Below are 5349 nucleotides of genomic sequence, written 5' to 3' on the forward strand. Positions count from 1 at the left end.
AAAAATGGAAATAAATTTCCACCCAAAAAGGGTTAAAAGTCGGTTGGACGGCAGCCCGGGTTGGTCTCTGCAGACCTGGAGGCCCTAGACATTAATCTGGAAAACAGACCAAGTCTCGAAAAACCACCTCCTACCATTCTCCAGGTACCCCGCCAACCCCCCCTGCTAGAAATGACAAGTGTCAAATCAGCGGGTCAAACGGCCACCTCTATCCGACCAGGAGCACCCAAATCGCCGCAAATGGCCCTTTTTTTTTTCTTCATCGGGACTTCCGTCTTGGTTAATGATTTCCCGAACTCCAACTCATAAACTATGTTCGGAGACACTTGCCAGAAATGACACATGTCAATTTGGCGGGAGCAACTCACTTCCCCAAGCCGGAAAGCATCATCCGAGGCCCGCTTAAAGGGCCCGAATCTTTTCCCATCGGACTTCCGTGTTTTGGTTAATCACGTAAGAAGTCACACAACACCAGGTTATAGTCCAACAGCTTTATTTGAAATCACAAGCTTTCGGAGCGCTGCTCCTTCTTCAGGTGAAGTGGAGAAATGCATAAAGACACAGCTTATATAGTCAGAGAATCATGTCAGATGTTTACAGGTAACCTATACCCCAATACGCAAACATCTTCATGCACAAGTTCGAGCAAGACTTCTTCGCTACACAGGATCTCCAACCAACGCTATACACCAGATACATCGACGACATTTTCTTCCTATGGACCCACGGCGAAGAATCACTGAAAAGACTACACGATAACATCAACAAGTTCCATCCCACCATCAAACTCACCATGGACTACTCCTCAGAAACAGTCTCATTCCTGGACACACGAATCTCCATCAAAGACGGACACCTCAGCACTTCACTCTACCGCAAGCCCACGGACAACCTCACGAAGCTTCACTTCTCCAGCTTCCACCCTAACCACGTTAAAGAAGCCATCCCCTATGGACAAGCCCTGCGAATACACAGGATCTGCTCAGACAAGGAGGAACGCGATGGACACCTACAGACACTGAAAGACGCCCTTGTAAGAACGGGATATGATGCTCGACTCGTCGATCGACAGTTCCGATGGGCCACAGCGAAAAATCACATAGACCTCCTCAGAAGACAAACACGGGACACAACCAACAGAGTACCCTTCCTCGTCCAGTACTTCCCCGGAGCGGAGAAACTACGCCATGTTCTTCGCAGCCTTCAACATGTCATCGATGACGACGAACACCTCGCTAAGGCCATCCCCACGCCTCCACTACTCGCTTTCAAACAGCCGCCTAACCTCAAACAGACCATCGTTCGCAGCAAATTACCTAGCTTTCAGGAGAACAGCGACCACGACACCACACAACCCTGCCACAGCAACCTCTGCAAGACATGCCAGATCATCAACACAGATACCATCATCACACGTGAGGACACCACCCATCAGGTACATGGTACATACTCATGTGACTCGGCCAACGTTGTCTAACTCATACATTGCAGGAAAGGATGGTACATCGGCGAGACCATGCAGACACTGCGACAACGGATGAACGGACACCACGCAACAATCACCAGGCAGGAGTGTTCCCTCCCAATCGGGGAACACTTCAGCAGTCAAGGACATTCAGCCTCCGATCTTCGGGTAAGCATTCTCCAAGGTGGCCTTTGAGACACACGACAACGCAAAATCGTCGAGCAGAAACTGATAGCCAAGTTCCGCACCCATGAGGATGGCCTCAACCGAGATCTTGGGTTCATGTCACGCTACATGTAACCCCACCTGATGCAGGGTCATCCAGACTCGAGTCGACATTGGCTTGTTCTCTCTACACAGATGCGACCGGACCTGCTGTGATTTCCAGCCAAAAAAAATGTTTTTTGTCTGTTTTTTTGTTTTTCATACAGACCCCAGCATCTGCAATATTTGACCCCTTGTGACCCCACCTCATTGTTCTTTGATGTAATGTTTCCCTGACTGACCTGTTTGGACACCATTCACACCTTTGACTGCTGTGATTATCTCTCTGCCGAGGTGTGATAAATGGCAATTGGAAAGGTTACCTGTAAACATCTGACATGATTCTCTGACTATATAAGCTGTGTCTTTATGCATTTCTCCACTTCACCTGAAGAAGGAGCAGCGCTCCGAAAGCTTGTGATTTCAAATAAAGCTGTTGGACTATAACCTGGTGTTGTGTGACTTCTTACATTTGTCCACCCCAGTCCAACTCCGGCATCTCCACACCTTGGTTAATCATGTCTCGAAATCGTTAAATGCACATGTCAATTTGCCAGGAGCAACTCACTTTCTCAAGCCGGAAAGCATCACGGGAGGCCCGCTTAAAGGGCCCGAATCTTTTCCCATTGGACTTCCGTGTTTTGGTTAATCATGTCTCGAAATCGTTAAATGCACATGTCAATTTGCCGGGAGCAACTCACTTTCCCAAGCCGGAAAGCATCACCCGAGGCCCGCAAAAGGCGGTCAAATCTTTTCCCTTCTGTACTTCCAGTACAAATTTGAATGGCCATATCTCCGCACTCCCGCGTCGGAGCCAAGCCGTTTTTACACCGTTCGACGCGGCTTCCCGTGCCCGTTCGAATGCCGCCCTTCTTGGCGGAAAAGGAGAATTTTTTAATTTTTCGGCCGATTTCGGGAATAAATTTTCCCGCTCTGAACTCGGATTTTTCGGCTTTAATCGTTTCGTATACGGTCCCTTACGCAAGGGAGCCGAAGCCCCGGCCTCTGCCGGGCGTCAGGCTGCCGTTTTTAAGCCCGACCAAAAACCCGAAAATTGGTTAAAAATGGAAATAAATTTCCACCCAAAAAGGGTTAAAAGTCGGTTGGACGGCAGCCCGGGTCGGTCTCTGCAGAACTGGAGGCCCTAGACAATAATCTGGAAAACAGACCAAGACTCGAGAAACCACCTCCTACCAATCTCCAGGTACCCCGCCAATCCCCCCTGCCAGAAATGACAAGTGTCAAATCAGCGGGACGGATTGGACTTTTGTGACCGACCACCGGCACTTTTTTCGGCCACAGCCGGTCAAATCTTTCTCCTTCCGTACTTCCGGCCCCACTTTGAACGGCCATATCTCCGCACTCACGCAGCGGATCGAAGCGGTTTTCACAGCGCTAGACTCGGCTTCGCTTGCCCATTCGAATGACACATCGGCCGACGTCCAAATTTTTTATTTTTATTTCGGCCGCATCGGCCATTTTTTTCCCGGCCGGGTGAGATCCGAACCCCGGCCCCTCTTTGAAAGCTCATATCTCGGCACTCACGCAGCGGGTTGAAGCGGTTTTCACAGCGCTAGACGCGGCTTCGCTTGCCCATTCGAATGACACCTCGGCCGACGTCCAAATTTTTTTTTTTTATTTCGGCCGTTTTCGGCGATTTTTTTCCCGGCTAGCTGAGAACCGACCCCCGGCCCCACTTTGAAATCTCATATCTCCGCACTCACGCAGCGGATTGAAGCGGTTTTCACAGCGTTAGACTCGGCTTCGCTTGCCCATTCGAATGACACCTCGGCCGACTTCCAAAAAGTTTTTTTTTATTTCGGACGTTTTCGGCGATTTTATTCCTAGCTAGCTGAGATCCGACCCCCGGCCCCAATTTGAAAGCTCATATCTCGGCACTCACGCAGCGGATTGAAGCGGTTTTCACAGCGTTAGATTCGGCTTCGCTTGCCCATTCGAATGACCCCTCGGCCGACGTCCGAAAAAATGTTTTTTATTTCGGCCGCATCGGCCATTTTTTTCCCGGCCTGGTGAGATCCGACCCCCGGCCCCACTTTGAAAGCTCATATCTCCGCACTCACGCAGCGGATTGAAGCGGTTTTCACAGCGCTAGACTCGGCTTCGCTTGCCCATTCGAATGACACCTCGGCCGACGTCCAAATTTTTATTTTTTATTTCGGTCGGCTTCGGCGATTTTTTTCCCGCTAGCTGAGATCCGACCCCCGGCCCCACTTTGAAAGCTCATATCTCGGCACTCACGCAGCGGAGCGAGGCGGTTTTGCCACCATTCGACTTGTCTTGGCTTGCCCGGTCGAACGCCACCCTTGTTTCAGAAAATGCACACAAGGCCATTTGACGACCCCAACGTTCCCCAAGGGAAAGGAGCACCCAAAGCCCCGGTAAGGCGGCTGAATACATTCCCATCCAGACTTCCGTCCCCAATGTGAATGCCAAGTATTCAGTTAATGAGTTGCCTCCTTGGTTAATCATTTGTCGCTCTGACTTTTGGTTACCCAGTTGTCGATGTTCAAATTTCAGTTAATGAGTTGCCCTTTTGGTTTATGATTTCATACCTTGACAACTCATTAACCAGTGTTTCAGAAACTGCACAAGGCCATTTGACGACCCGAACTCGGTTCGCCAAGCGGGAAAGCAGCAACCGAAGCCCGGTAAGGCGGCCGAATCCATTCCCATAGGACTTCCGTCCCCAATGTGAATGCCAAGTATTCAGTTAATGAGTTGCCCTTTTGGTTTATCATTTGTCGCTCTGACTTTTGGTTAACCAGTTGTCGATGTTCAATATTCAGTTAATGAGTTGCCTCTTTGGTCTATGATTTCCTACCTTGACAACTCATTAACCAGTGTTTCAGACAATGCACAGGGCCATTTGATGACCCCAACTCGGTTCCCCAAGCGGGAAAGCAGCACCCGAAGCCCCGGTAAGGCGGCTGAATCCATTCCCATCGGACGACGGCCCCCAATTTGAATGCCCAATATTCAGTTACTGAGTTGCCTCCTTGAAACTTGAGTTATCGAGTTGTCCCTTTGGTTATCCAGTTGCCACATTGAAATTTCAGTTACTGAGTTGCCTCCTTGGTTAATCATTTGTCGCTCTGACTTTTGGTTAACCAGTTGTCGATGTTCAAATTTCAGTTAATGAGTTGCCCTTTTGGTTTATGATTTGCTACCTTGACAACTCATTAACCAGTGTTTCAGACAATGCACAAGGCCATTTGCCGACCCCAACTCGGTTCCCCAAGCGGGAAAGGAGCACCCGAAGCCTCGGAAAGGCGGCTGAATCCATTCCCATCGGACTTCCGTCCCCAATGTGAATGCCAAGTAATCAGTTAATGAGTTGGCACTTTGGTTACTCATTTGTCACTGTGACTTTTGGTTAACCAGTTGTCGATGTTCAAAATTCAGTTAGTGAGTTGCCTCCTTGAAATTTCAGTTTACGACTTGTATCTTTGGTTCACCAGTTGCCACTTTGCAATTTCAGTTAATGAGTTGGCTCTTTGGTTACTCATTTGTCCCTCTAACTTTTGGTTATCCAGTTGTCGATGTCCAAAATTCAGTGACTGAGTTGCCTCCTTGAAATTTCAGTTTACGACTTGTATCTT

Source organism: Somniosus microcephalus, unplaced genomic scaffold (assembly GCF_052327205.1).
Source record: "Somniosus microcephalus isolate GS21.2 unplaced genomic scaffold, FLI_Smic_1.0 unresolved_chr5, whole genome shotgun sequence".
NCBI lineage: Eukaryota > Metazoa > Chordata > Chondrichthyes > Squaliformes > Somniosidae > Somniosus > Somniosus microcephalus.